Source organism: Peromyscus maniculatus, chromosome 11 (assembly GCF_049852395.1).
Source record: "Peromyscus maniculatus bairdii isolate BWxNUB_F1_BW_parent chromosome 11, HU_Pman_BW_mat_3.1, whole genome shotgun sequence".
In the NCBI taxonomy this organism is placed as follows: domain Eukaryota; kingdom Metazoa; phylum Chordata; class Mammalia; order Rodentia; family Cricetidae; genus Peromyscus; species Peromyscus maniculatus.
Window position 1 is genome coordinate 22,942,012 of NC_134862.1, and position 15,916 is coordinate 22,957,927.

Consider the following 15,916-nt stretch of genomic DNA (forward strand, 5'->3'; position numbering starts at 1 on the left):
TGGAAAGTGTGTCCTCTCAAAGTCACTTTGATCTGTATTTACTAAGCCAAATGCATCTAGACACTCTTTCACTTGAGTTCCATTTACCAATCTAACCATTTGTAAAATCTATGATATTCCATGCCAACACTTTATGTTTTCCATAAAAATGAATTAATTATCTTACCACAATAAATATGAATTTATTTCACTTCTCAGGGATGTTATGTCGATATAATTGGCATATCATATTTATTTATATACCTAGAGAAACTGCCAAAATAAAATATAAATTTAGTTTCACTAGAAGTATCTTTTATATTCTATATTGTTTATAAAATATTGAAATTGAATTAATAGTCCCTCTGAGGTTGTGAGAAGTAATTCATTCATTAAATTAGTATCTATCAAGATGCCATTTCTTTAAGACAAATTCTAAACTAATAGATTATCTATAAATGCTATCAGAGAACAATAGTGAAGATCAGGATAGGCATTTGACACTGGTTTGCAATATATTCTCTTGAAGTTTGTCTTCTGTGATTTTTAAGTCATATTGTTTTGATTAAAGAAAATAACATAAAAGAATCTTACATTCAGATGTAACAAATAACAGAATATGCACATAAATTATTTGAACTGTATATCATAATTTTTACCACTGTAGAAACAGAAGGATGTAGATCATTCTACAGATCTTGTTCAGGCAGGTATTGCTATAATATCATGGCTATAGTGTCCTTGTCTTTTCCATGAGACACAATCTCATGGTGCACTTTGTGGTCTTCTGTGTCTTTTTTTTTTTTAGATTTGATATCATGGTAGTTTATCAGTGGAAATATGGAAAGTCCTGGGGCCTGAGGGACACGGCGTGGCAGGTGGGAAGAGCCCATTTTGCATTTATGGAAAGTAACCCTGCAGCGGGCACCGGAGGCAGAAGGCTTGAATGTCACGGTGCTTCCACCTCCTGCTTCTGTGACCATTTCCGGTCATGCTGGTGAGTTGTTCCTGTCTCCCCTGGGATCTGTCAGGAACACATTTGGCCAACAGCAAGATACATGCAAGTTCTCTCAACACAGCTCACAAGTGCAGCGGCTGCTTCCTGATTCTAAGGGTCAACCCTGGGCCGTGCGCTTGCAAGGTGCGTGTGCACCAGTTTTGGCAACCTGTGGCCTTCCGTGTTTTAGGCATGACAGGCTCCTTGCCAAGGAGCATGCTTAGCTAAAACAAAGTCTGTCCAGGTCCCCATGAGACTCAGTCTGATGGCCTGTGGGGGCCCCACTTTGTAACCCAAGCAGGCTTGCGTCATTCCACCGCTCTGGCTCCCTCGTGGCGCTGGGACTCCCAGACAGCCCTGGCATTTGGATTCAGCATTGCAGGCAGGACTGTTCTACTCGGGCTGGAAACAGGAGCCACCATGTTAGGCCATCAGGACTCCATCGAGGAAGCCTCTGAATCCCATGTTCTGTCCTGAGTTTGAACCCCAACAGCAATTTCCCACTTGACATCTTTGAGTTCTGGGCGTGTAACCTTCACTTTTCGTCTCCAGAGACACGTTTCCTCATGTGGCTAAGTCATACCAACACGTGGAGCCTGCCTTGGTATGCCACGGTGAGAGAAAGGCCTGCCTATAACTGAGGAGCTCGACGGAGTCCAGTCTTCTTTATCACGGCTGCATGAGAGCAGAACACGGCCCTCCCAGGGTGGCACCCTCACTGAGGGTGCCACGGACGACTGCCGTGTGGCATGTGCTCTGTGAGAAGCTCTTGGCAGACCTAGGGTTTTCTTTCTTGACTTTCTTTTGGAACACGGTGGGCAAAAAAAAGAAGGCAAGGCACAGGTAAGACGAAACAAAATCAACCTGGTTTTTGAAAGAAATGCAGTGGTTTACTTCAACCTTTCTGAAAGGCCTTTCTCAGATGTCCAGACGGCGGCTCCGGCCACTCCCAGTCAACCCTCATGGAGCATGGGATTCTGATATCCCCCTCTTTTCTAGGCCTCGTAATGCAGGTTTCTATACAGTGATTCTTTTCTTCCCTAATATAGATGGTGGCTTTGGACATCTTAGAAAAACTGGTCTTCGTTTTCTTGTCAGGACAGTCAGGACAAGGCAGGTGAGTTGTGCGGTCACTTGAGCCCCAACCCCTGCACCCCACTCTTCAGATCTGAGTCAAGGCAGGAGAAGGGACAGCCAGCACCCTCCGGCTGGCTGCCTTTCCTCTCATCGTGGACATGAGCTCAGGTACCAGCCCTGGCTCTTGGCCTCAGCTAAAGCGTCCTTGGAGAACCCAGTCCAGTTCAAGCACCCTGCCTGTGCAGAAGTGGCCTGAGGTGGGAGGCCAGGGAAGGGATCATTCCACTCCTGGCAGCAGAACACTGGACTGGAGATGGCTGGAGGGCTGGTGAGAAAATCATGCAAAAGTTAACCTCCTGAACTTTTAACCCCCGGAGGTCGGGAGGAGGATCCCATTGTGCAGGCTAGTCTTCCTCCTTGCCTCACTTACTACCATGGCCTTATTTCTTCAGATACCATGAAGGTCTTAGCCATGAGTCGGGATATCTGGGTCCCAAGGTTCTACACAGTTTCAGGAACTATCTGGGGGCAGGGCCGTATGAGTTGGATCTCTTGACATGAGTTCCTCTATGATCCTCAGGCCGTGGCTGCCTTAACGCTGGGTGGCCAGAGTCTGCGGCTTGTAGACAGGAACATCCTTGTCCCAGAGTACAGGATTCCCCTTAATCATGTCAGCTGCTTTCTCTGCAATCATTACTGTGGGAGCATTCAGGTTGCCACTGACCACGCTGGGCATGATGGAGGCATCGATGACTCTGAGGTTTTGTACCCCAAGGACCCTGGTTTGCAAGTCGACCACGGCAGTGGGGTCAGAGGGCTGGCCCATCTTACAGGAGCAGGATGGGTGGTAAGCACTGTCTGCTTTCGCCCGCACAAAGGCATCTATCTCTTGGTCTGACTGGACATGGCATCCAGGCTGCAGCTCTTTGCCCCGAAAGGGAGCCAAGGCTTCTTGCCCAAGAATTTCTCTGCTCAGCCTCACACACTGACGGAAGTCCTGGATGTCGGTTTCTGTTGACAAGTAGTTGGGGTGAATCACAGGGTGCTCCCGAGGGTTGGCACTTCTCAGTTTGAGCCAGCCCACACTTGTGGCCCTCATGGTTCCCACATGTACCTGGTAAGCATCCTGCTGGGTGGGTTTCTGCCCGTGGTCAATCACTTGGGAAGGCAGGAAGTGGAACTGAATGTCCGGGTGGGGGACCCCAGGCCAGCTGCAGATGAACCCTCCTGTTTCAAGATGGGATGTGGCTCCATCCCCTGTGAACCTCCAGAGCCACTCCAAACCGATGCTGAGCTTCCGCAGAGGCTTCTGGGCCGTGTGGAGGGTGATGGGATGCGTGCATTCCTGCTGAATGTAGATCTCCAGGTGATCCTGCAGGTTCTGCCCAACTCCAGGCAGGTGGCACACCACAGGGATGCCCAGTTTCTTGAGGTCGTCTGCGTTTCCAATGCCAGAGAGCATGAGCAGCTTGTGGCTCTGGCCGTTCTTGAAGTACTCCACACCCACTGCACGTGTGCCCTCAAACAGCACTCTGCTCACAAGGGCCTGGACCTCGGCCCTGAGGTTGGGGCGGCTCAGTGCCGGGTGCAAGTAGGCACAGGCTGCGCTCCAGCGCTTCCCTTGGTGGACGGTCATGTCCATCCAGCCGAAGCCCTCCTGCTGGAAGCCATTCATGTCTTCGGTGAAGGGGTAGCCAGCCTGATGTGTGGCCTGCAGGAAGGCCTGGTGAAGGGGGTGGTTGGTCTTGCCCCGAGACACGTGCAGTGGGCCGTCACCACCGCGGTACCTGTCGGGTCCCAGCTCGTGTCTCTGTGCCTTGCGGAAGTAGGGCAGGGAGTGCTCATAGTCCCAACCCTCGGCACCTTGGGCATGCCACCGGTTATAGTCCTCAGCATGTCCACGGATGTAGACCATGGCGTTGAGGGATGAGGATCCCCCCCAGACCCGGCCGCGTGGCCAGTACAACACATGGCCGTCCAGGCCTGGCTGTGCCTCAGTGTGGTAGTACCAGTTGTACTTGTCGTCACACAGGTTGGCTACAAGGGCGGCAGGCATGTGGATCTTCCACTGGAGATGCTTGCTCCCCATCACCACGTCCTTAGGACCGGCCTCTAGCAGCAGCACCCGGTGGTCCGGGTCCTCGGTGGGACGGTTGGCGAGCACACAGCCAGCTGAGCCCGCACCCACCACCACAAAGCTGTACTCATCCTGGCCCACCGAGGCAGCGCTGGCCACGGCACGGCCGCAGGGGTGCCATGCCTGGCCCAGCACAGCCCGTGCCAGGGCTCCACGTGGACTCACACGTCCCCTCTTCCAGCCTCTGAGGATGGGCCACATGCTTCCAGCACAGTTCCTCTTTATCCACGGACAGGAGTGGGGAGACTCTCTTTTCCAGGGACAGCTCCGCAGCTGGGCAGGGACGATCGGCGGCGGAGAGCAGGAGCCGGGCGCACAGAGAAGACGGTGGCCGTCCGCCCTCGCCCTCTGCGCTTTAACTGGCGGCCTGGAGCTTCGCGTGCTCGGTCTTCTGTGTCTTACATTCTTTCTTCCTTGTCTTTTGTGACATTACCTGGGCCTTAGGTACAGCAATTATAATGTAGGTATCTGCATTGTGGCTGAGAATCCCACAGTTTATCTCTGCATTTTGTATTTACAAAATTATGCATGTATGAATAACATACATTGCAATAGTCAAAATGAATGGAGCTATCCATTTGAAAGGGAATAAGGGAGGAACAGAGGAGAGGTTTGAGGAAGGAGACTTTGGAGCAGCTGGAGGGATAAAAGTGAAGGGACATTGATACAAATGGATTTTAATTAAAAAGTGAATTGAAAATAAGTAGATGGATTTGTTTGTTACTTATCTGCCAGTGACAATAGAACTCAAACTGAGAAAGCCCAAAACTGGCACAGAGAGAAAATCCTAACGTAGGTAGATCAGGATTGCCTATTCGGAGTTTTTATCATCTTAACATTCACAGAGCTCTTATCACCTGGCTAAAATCTATTTAATTGTTTGCTCTTTTGAAAGACACATGATTTTTCTATTGATGAACTTTATATACCATCCTTGTTAAAGTGTGAATTTTGACTTCTGGTTCCATTGACTTAGCTTTGTCTCCACTTAAAGCTCAGGAATATTGAGTTCCCTATTTAAAAAGAAGTAAAGGGGAATAATTAGTTTTTTTTTTCTCAACTGTAGTTGAATAAAAGTCTTGAACTACTGATATAAAGACCTGGGAATGTATTATCCCTTTTTTAAAAAATTAATCATATTATTGTTATGCACATATGTAAGAATTGGTGAGGACATGGAACCTCAAGGTTCCTAAAAGAAACTAATACTGTCACTTTCCTAAACCAGTATAATTTTTATCAGCATTCTTTATATTTATATATATATATATATATATGGTAATGTAACATATATATTAAGTATATAACATATAATATATAATATAAATAAAGATGATAGTTAGATGGACAGATGATACATTGCTAGATGATAAAGTGTACCTCTCATTCTTTATTTATAAAAAGCTTAATTTTACAGTAGATAGAGACCATTAAAGAAAGTCACAGATGGTTAAAAAACAAAGTACTACCTGGTGTGGTGTGCCCAGCCATAGTTATCTATCACACAACCCCATACACCTAAGGCTCAGGAAACATCTCAGAAGTAAAGAAAGATTATAAGAAACAGAAGAGCAGGATCCCTAATGTGAGGTTTCTGTCTTCTGTGCATGTCAAGGAAGCCATACACATAAAATCTAAACAATATGCTAGTATGAAAGAGACTTGAACGGTGACAACAGCAGTTAATTTAACAACGTGTGGAGGAAAATCTAAAAGCCCCCATCCTAGATGGAGAGCAACAGTCAGCTAAGGACTACAGAGAGAATCATTTGTCCATAGGTGTTAGCTCCTTAAATGATTATCCAATATCAAATAATCAGCCTCAAACATATACATTTAAACAACACTAGGTGGACTCAGGAGGTGATAATAACATATTTATATGTATATATACATAGTACAATAATAGTTAAAGAGGAATACACAAAAATCCCCCTAATTTATGTCAAAGAATTATCATAATAATTCTTTTGGATATGTAACTGAAATAAATGAAAATATGGACTAAACAGGTACTTGAACATGTGTGTTCTTTCAGAACCAGGGCATAATATAAAATTTTCCAAGAAGGAAGTCAGCTGTGTTCATTGATAACAAATGTTTCAGAGAAATGTGGTAGATATATGCATAGGAATATTTGGACTTGAAAATGGATTACATTATGAGACAGACTACAAACAACATGCAAAATCTTGTCAAACTGAAGAAGGCAGTCACAAGAGAACAAATGATATGTGCTCCCACTAATAGAAGCTCCCTAGGACACTGTTTTTAAAAGCAGAGTAGAATGACTCATGTCAAGGATGGTAAAAGGAAGAATGAAAACTCACTACTTAATTAGTTCATTATTATTTGAAGAATATGGACAAATTCTAGAGATGGATTGTATTAATGGATATATAGCATTGAGTAGGTACCTGATGGTAATGAAATTTATCATTAAAACAATTGCAGTGGCAAATTTTATGCTATGGGTGTTTTCTGCAATAAAAGTACAGTCTGTTACATTCATGTCTAAATTATTTAAGAACTAGCTGATAATAATGATCTTTATTTCACAATCAACATGTAAGACTCAACTGGTGTACTGGTGGTTTAATAAATTTAGTATTCCACACACAATTTTTTAGAGGTTTCCCAAAATGAACTTGTATTATGATAAATATAATTCGTTAATAACAACTCTAATAGCTTTCTGTGTGTTTTCTGGACACTAACTTGACTATGATTTTGATAGTTCTAGAGCCTTTACCTTCTACAAGCTGGTAGAGCTGCTCATGAACTCAGCTTAGTAAATGAAAGGGCTAGAAGTGGCTACTCTCTGATTCTTATCAGAAAACCTTATAAATCCCTTGGTGTTTGGAACTGTTAAGGTACTATGCTATATCCAAAATTACTGTAATTCCAACAGTAACTCATTGTTAAGTTTTCCTATAACAGAGAGAGTTTTGAGAGAGGGGTAACATTTCTGCATTAAAATGCAGAATTGGATTGCTCATCTAGCAATGTTTTCTTAAACTTAGTGTTCAGTCCTATGGGTTGATGGTATCTTTTATTTCTATCTCCTTCTACAGAAATTTATACTTTCTCCTCCTTCATAGCTCATGCATTACGGATTGTTATTGCCACATATCTAAATGGTCTTATTAAATAAAAAAACACGGAGCCAAATATAGTGGTGAAAGCCTTAGATCAGGGAAATAGGTAAAGCCACCAGCCAACCTTACCTCACCAACTCTGCAGCTTCCAAATGTGAGTTACTTCCTGTCTACCCACACCTTTATTATCTTGCTGTTCTGCCATCTTGTTGGCTCTCTTAGCCCAGCTACCTTACTTCCTCTTCATACACAGCTCTGTCACTTTCTATCTGTCTGTACAGACCTCCAGGTCTCTATGGTTGGTACTAGGATTAAAGGCATGTGTCACCACGATTGGCTCTGTTCGCTAGTGTGACCTTGAACACACAGAGACCCTGTGTGCTAAGTGATAGGATTAAGGGCGTGTGCTCCGTGACTTTTGTGTTTACTTAAAACGGCTTGCTATTTCCTCTGATCTCCATACAAACTTTATTAAAGCACAAATAAAGTATCACCACATTTCAGCACAAATAAAATATTACCACATACTGTCTCACAAATCTGGTGTAAAGTAGTTGGAGAACTCTGTGACTTGTCTCACACACTAGTTAACTGCTTAGCAAGGCAATTTTGCAATTCACTCAACTTTTAAGTATTAAAATTTGAAGAAAACTAATCGTTAAAAAGAGTTCATACATTTACTTTACATTTCTATGATAATTTGCTAAATTCCAGTTTCCAATACTTTATAACTTTCTTAGCCCTTCTGCATAGGTCTAAAGGGCTGTTTTTGTTTTGCTTTGTTTTTATAGTACAATACAGCTATAGTAACTAGAAAATTAGAGGAAATACAAAAAAAAAAAAAACATGTTTATGCACCATTAACAAGAAGACACAAATACAGTTCAGATTTAAATGTGCAGAGAATGAGAGACTTTGAAGAACTTAGCCTTAAACAGGACACCATTCCAAACCCCTCTTTTGTAGACTGAGGATTTATGCAGAAGATGAGGTTGAAAGATAGTAAAAGTCAGAGGTGGCAAATGATTCCAAGGAAATATTGTCTTCCAGACAAAACAAAATTGATTCACATGTAAAATGAAAGAGACTGTGAAAGCATGCACAAGACCTGTACAAGTTAAAAACAGACAAAAACACAGGCATGGAGAAGGGGAAATAGGAAGTCCCGATCCTAACCTAGAAATTATTTGTAATGATACCTGCTGGGAAATGAAAAATCAGTATTCTCCAATGGAGTGTTACTGGGTATATCAACCAAACACTAAGGCAGGCCTCATCTTCAGGAGCAGTTGGTTAGTGCAAAACAGATTATATTTTTGTGTGCTTTTTCTTTTAGTTTGGGTCTGTTTTTTTTTTTCCTTCCTTCCTTCCTTCTTTCCTTCCTTCCTTCCTTCCTTCCTTCCTTCCTTCCTTCCTTCCTTCCTTCCTTCCTTCCTTCCTTCCTCCCTCCCTCTCTCCTTCCCTCCCTCTCTCCCTCCCTTCCTTCCTTCCCTCCTTCCTTCCCTGCTGTGGGATGGTCTGTATGTCAAATTACTCTGATTGGTCAACAAATAAAACACTGATTGGCCAGTGGCCAGGCAGGAAGTAGGTGGGATAAGGAGAGAGGAGAATTCTGGGAAGGGGAAGGCTGAGGTAGAGAGACACTGCCAGCTGCCGCCATGACCAGCAGCATGTGAAGACGCTGGTAAGCCACCAGCCATGTGGCAAGGTATAGATTTATAGAAATGGGTTAATTTAAGCTATAAGAACAGTTAGCGAGAAGCCTGCCACGGCCATACAGTTTGTAAGCAATGTAAGTCTCTGTGTTTACTTGGTTGAGTCTGAGTGGCTATGGGACTGGCGGGTGACAAAGATTTGTCTTGAGTGTGGACCAGGCAGGAAAACTCTAGCTACACTTCCTTCCTTTCCTCCTTCCTTCCTTCCTTTCTTTTTTTTCCTTGCTGACATGTATTTTTCTTTTTGGTTTTAATTTGCTTTGTTGTTGTGTTTGAGATCAAAGAAAAGTACATTATGTTGGGTGAGGAGGGAGATGAAGATCTGGGAGGAACTGGTATATGGGAAACTATGATCAAAATATATTCTATAAAAGATCTTTTAAATGTAAAATTAAATGGAAAATACACTTGTTATTAAAAAAAAAAAAAAAACTTCTCAATACTTCTCTACCCAATGTGTATGTTATGTAACTAGAGTTTGCTCCTTAGTATTTAGTGTTCTCTTTTCTGGAAACTTCTTTATCTGCATCTTCTCTGATTTCTAGATCTTTGAACTGTTTCACAAAATGCCAACACCCCAGTTACTCCTACCATCAGTTTTTCCTAACTAAAAGAAACTTCTTAAAAAGGCATACTAAAGTGCTAAATTTTTATTCATTGATCTGTTGAAGGATATCTAGGTTGTCTTTGTTTTCCTTTTATGACTAAAATGTGATACATATAAAAATGCAAAATACTTGATAAAAAAGAAAGGTCTCCTGGAGTTTAGACCATGTGTACATCTTTGTCCTGCAAGAACAGCGAGGATCATAGTGTGCAGAAGTACTTGTGTCAGTCTTATGTCTTGCCATATTGTGCCACAACTTAGCATGATATATTGAATCATAATCATATATTTCTTTACCATGTCCAGATAGAGCCCTTTATAGTAGATCATCCTATTCTTAACCCTTTTATAAAATTACATATAACCTATTGTCTTTCTTGCCTTATGTCAAACTCATCTATCAATATTCCAACACACATATTTATATTTTATTGAGTTATTTATATGTATATTTATTGTTTTGCAGCATTATACAAATCCCCTACTGCTGAGCTATATGCCAGCTATGTATCTATTTACATTCTTCTAAAGTCTTATATTAATTTATGATAAATTTTCATATATATTATAAAGTTAAGAATCATCTAACAAGTAGTTTTTATATATAAAAGTAGGTATGTACAAATGGATATGTAATATGTATAAATTAAAGTTATATATTCAGTTTACTAAAATAAACATGGGTCTTTCCAAATTATATTTTATACGAGTATTTTTTGTTGTGAACATTGTGCTATCCTCTCCAATAGTTGATCATTTGTTTGTAGTACTAAGACCTGAAAATATTAGAACTTTTTCAATCTTGGGGATAAGGTATATGCAATATATTCTGTGAGTAATAACCAAATACATTCTTTTCTTTCACATGTCAGACAATGTGTTTCCTATGCTACTTTTACTCAGCTTATAATCCCAGTAGTATTAATGCTTTCATAACTTTTTTATAGATTAGTCTGTAGCATTTATGTCATGTCATCAAAGTGATGATGTTATATGATCTATACTCACAAATAGTTAGGAAACTACAATATTTGTATGCCAGTTGTTTATCTTAGATCTAGTTCAATGTCTTATGCAAGATTTGGATGCTGATTATTTACAAATTCTGTTTTTTTCTTACATCAGAGAAATGGAACAAAGGCAGTTTGTTCTGAATAACATCATTATAATTACAATAGTTACAATTTTAAGACTTTGAAACTATAATATGTTCCAAACTATCGTGATAAATGAGAGATAAAACAGGAAATGAAATGCAAGACTTATGAGACACAGAACACAGCTGAGCTAAGTTTGAGGCCTCCTGAAAGGACTGTGAGTGGACACAGAAACAGCTAAAATTGCTCATAGAGTCAGTGAAAAATACAAGTTCAAAACTGAGTGGCACAGGAAGAAACTCTCTGAACCAGGACCTTAGAAGCACAAACACTAGAACAGTGGTTAATACATGGAATCTCATGAAATTGAGATCTTCTGTGTGACAAAGGATACCATCATTCAGATAGGGTGGCAACAGAATGGGAAAAGATCTTTCCTAATTACATACCTGATAGCTGGTTGTATCTAAAATATATAAAAATCTAAAAAAAAAACAAAACAGAGAATTTAATATCAAGAAAATAATCCAACTAAAAACTGAGGTACAGAAGTATTCAGACTTCTCAAAAGATGAAACAAATGATTGAGAAACGTTTAAAGAAATGTTCAGCATCTTTACCAATTAGGAAAATGCAAATTAAAACTATTTTGAGATTTTGTCCTACCCTAGTCAAAAATCACCATGATGAATAACAAAAATGACAGCACATGCTGGTGAGGATGCAGGAGAGTGGTAAGAACACATTCTCATTGCTGGTAGGAAAACAAACTTGTATAGTTGCCAGGGAAATTGGTGTGGTGGTTCCTCAAGCCGAGTAAGATAGATATACCAAGATTTCCTATGCCACTTTTGGGCATATAACCGAAGGAATCTACATCCTACTACACAGATACTTGCTCATCCATGTTCACTGTTGCTCTTCATAATAGCCAGAAATGGGAAACTGCATAGATCTCCATCAACTGATGAATAGATAAGGAAATTATGAAATATATACAGAATTGGATATTATTTAACTATTAAAAATGAAATTATGAATTTTGCAGGTAATTGGATGGACTTAGAAAAACTCATCCTGAGTGAGGTAACTCAGATCCCCAAAGGCAAATATTGTATTACATATGGATGTTAGCTTTTAAGCATCTGATATGCATGTTTCAATCCATATAACCACAGAGTTTAAGTACCTAGTAAGGGTTTCAGGAGAAGAGATGATCTCTCAAGGATTATGAAAAGACAGGGGAGAGAATGGACTGGGGGACTAAATGCATAGAGGGATGGAAAAATTTAGAAGGGAGGAACTATGTGAAGGGATGCTTAACACCACAGGCAATTTGAGGAGTCTTATGGAAACCTGCTACTGTTGAATCTTACTAATATATAGTCCCAATATATTTCCAATATAAAAGGAATCTAAATACAGTCACCAAATAATGGGAGAAAAAATACCCAAAGTAGATATTTTATAACACCAAGTGAAGCCTCAAATGCCAGGAACAGGTTACATAAATTGAAATTATTTGATAAAGGAGTTCCATAGAAACTTCTAAATTTTCCAGGCTATTTGTTCCTCTCCACAAACTTATAGTACTGCCCTATTACTGAAGACTATAGTTACCCATCTTATGAAAGACAGAGAAGTTGGACTGGTGCCTAACGAGAGCCTTGAAAACCCCTGAAAAGCACTTATGGCATTGAAAGGCATTCTACATGCTGGAAAAGGCTCTACAAGTAGGAAGAGGTAATTACTACTCAGCTACAGTCCCTGTGATCCACAATGGCGACCTATCTACAAATTTGCTGATGCAGAAGTGGCACAGAGGTTGAAATAACCAGTCATTCTCTGTTTTGATTTACGACCTGTCCCATGAGATGAAACACAAATCTGACACTAATAAAGAAGGCCTTCACATTGTACAGGACATGGGCCTATGGAGAAACAAACGTATGTTATCTTTCTATTAAAGGAACATAATGATAACGATTCCTAATGGCGTTCTCCTATACTGTTAGATCAGAACATATACATTGATAGTGCAGTTTTGTCTTGAATTCCATGAAATTTGCTGTTCATGATTTTCAAGATTTTCAGCTGATTTGATACAACCATAATTTAGTTATGTCTAAATGACAAAAATCATAGTACATAAAAACAACATGAAGCCTGGTGGATAGAATCTAAAGATCCTATCTAATATTAAAGCCCCATCTCACGGTACTATGTAAGATGATTAACCTTGGAGAATGATTTCTGAAGTTAAATTATATATATATGGAAGCTCCTGCATGTGCTAATTTTTGGGCTTGAGCTAGTGTTCATGTGCTGTGCTGAAACTATTTCATTTTAAAGTTGAATGTAATGACAGTTTTTACTAGTGCTAGGAGTATCTAAAAATATATGATATAAGTATATTAAATGATTTTTTGTTTGTTTGTTTGTTTGTTTGTTTGTTTTTTTGGTTTTTTCGAGACAGGGTTTCTCTGTGCAGCTTTGCACCTTTCCTGGAGCTCACTTGGTAGCCCAGGCTGGCCTCGAATTCACAGAGATCCGCCTGGCTCTGCCTCCCGAGTGCTGGGATTAAAGGCGTGCACCACCACGCCCGGCAAATGATTCTTAAAACAAACAATAGTGATTAGTGATGAAAAATGTTGTTAGCTTTTAGTTGCTCTGGAATGTTATAAAGTTGAATGTTGAGAAGATCTTTTTATAGATCTCAAACTACTACATTTGATATTAAAATGTTAAAAGTCCATTACAAAGCTAAAGATCAGTTCAAAATTATGTTTAGCTTTCTTATTTGTAAGTCATGTTTTCTTATAATTTAGCACACTTTGAGATGTGTACATAAAGTAGATTTTTATCTTCATGTTTTCTATATTGGTGGGAAAATGTTATAAAAAACTTTGCTGGAGAATGTGTTAGTTAGGGTTTCTATTGCTGTGAAGAGACACCATGACCATGGCAACTCTTATAAGGAAAACATTTAATTGAGGGAGCTCACTTGTGGTTTCAGAGGTTCTGTCCATTACCATCATGGTGGCGAGCACGGCAGTGTGCAGGCAGACATGGTGCTGGAGTAGTAGCTGAAAGTCCTATATCTTGCAGGCAAGAGGAAGTCAGATGAGACACTGAGAGCACAAGAAAACTCCAAGCTCTCCTAACAGTGGCACTTCCTCTATCAAGGCCGTACCCCACTCCGGCAACAGTCACACTTCCTGACAGTGCCAGTCCCGGTGAGATTATGGGGGGTCAATTACATATAAACTACCACAGAAAATGTTGATTTTTTTCATGTGTATAGCTCAGTTTGATCATACAATGTTTCTTGGTAGAGGCATGCATGTTACAAAGGTAGAGGTAACTGGAAAGAGTTTTCAGAGAATAAAATGATTTATTGAATGATACTGGTCTTATGGATAGAAACTGCAAAGAAATAGGAATGGAAAGAAAAGAAAATATTGACTTATAATACTTTTGTATCAGGCCAATATCATATGTGCTCTACCACGCTGGGTATGAAAAAACAAAAAGAATATATTTGAAATTAAGTTCTAAAAGCACTTTGAGTCAATTTGAGGAAACAGTATGTCAATAGAAACAACTATTACTTAATCGAATTTTAGTCAAATGGCAGGATATCTAGTTCATGGTATACAGGGGCTACTAAATTTTAAAACTTACATAAATTATTGTGGGTGGATAATTGTTATAGCATTGAACAAAATAAACAATGGAAAAAACCAGGCATGATAATGTGAGTATCTTAGTACTTGAAAGCTTAAGGCAAGATGTTTGCCATGGGATAAAGGCCAGATGGGGCGAAAAGCCATAATGTCTCTAAAAACAAACCAGGAAAACAGGAGAGAAATTCTAGTTAGACAGAGAGAAATTAAATGATAGAAACTAAAAATGAAAGTATTAGAAATAATTAATGCCACAATTTTAATGCAAATGATGAGACAGGTATTGTGGACAGTCGAATATTTGCAATATCTGTACATGAATTGACATGTCAAACATCTTGTAACTAAAATTTCAGGGCAGGTGAGTTCCAATCATCAGATTGCCCAAGGCTATCACTTCAATTGAGAACAAATTTAAAAGTGTTCAAGAGTATATGCATATATTTTTCTTTAAGGTATAGAGAAGCTAATGAGAGAGTAAAAATTTATGAAGGTGATGATGGAAGATTAATGAAACCCACAACCCAAACAGCATCCTACAACATATTCCTCCACAATGCAATTAAAATTTGAAAGCAGAGGAAGTATATATTAAGGTTTTGGAGTCTTGGCCATTTTAAGTAAATTCATTGATTTGGACACAAGTAGTGATTAAGTTCCACCACAAAAGGAAATTTCTGATGTTTCCATTGGCTTCTAGGGGAAGTCACAGAGAAGTGTGTCCTTGGTCAAACCATGAATGGGAAGGACAGTTCTGTGCTTTTTGTCCATTCTCTAACTGCCATGTACTAGAGTAAAGAAATATTTTTGGATGAAAATAACAGAACATGATTATAAAATGCTTTCATAAATTATAAAAAGTATTGGTTTTATAAATTTTATTGTTTTAACACAATATATATTATTTTAATACAAAATGAATTACATTAGATATTGTAATCAACTGAATATAAGTTCTTCCACAATAACACAAGCTTTAGGTAAAATATAAGAAAAAATTATAAGAGAAAATCTGGTAGAAATTATAGATATAGAAGTTATTAGGTATATAATTAAAATATAATTAATGTAGAATTTTTAGAGAACTGAGAGTTTGAAGGTATATAAGTGAAAATACTAGAATTAAGGAACATTCAAAACAAACTAAAAACTCCAATTTAGACTCAGCTGAGGAAAGAATTTAAAAAATGAAAAGAATTGGGGTTGGTGAAGACCTTTTCCCATTCTGTAGGCTGTCGCTTTGCTTTGTTGACTGTATCCTTTGCTCTACAAAAGCTTCTCAGTTTCAAGAGGTCCCATTGATTGATTGTTTCTCTCAGTGTCTGTGCTACTGGTGTTATATTTAGGAAGCGATCTCCTGTGCCAATGCGTTCACGACTACTTCCTATTTTCTCTTCTAGCAGGTTCAGAGTAGCTGGATTTATGTTGAGGTTTTTGATCCACTTGGACTTAAGTTTTGTGCACAGTGATAGATATGGATCTATTTGCAGCCTTCTACATGTTGATATCCAGTTATGCCAGCA

General features: G+C 39.7%; 1 pseudogene; it reads right to left on the minus strand.

The window, feature by feature from the left end:
- Window positions 1-2,078: 2,078 nt before the first annotated feature.
- Window positions 2,079-4,569, minus strand: LOC102928876 (choline dehydrogenase, mitochondrial pseudogene; annotated as a pseudogene).
- Between the last annotated feature and the right edge of the window lie 11,347 nt (window positions 4,570-15,916).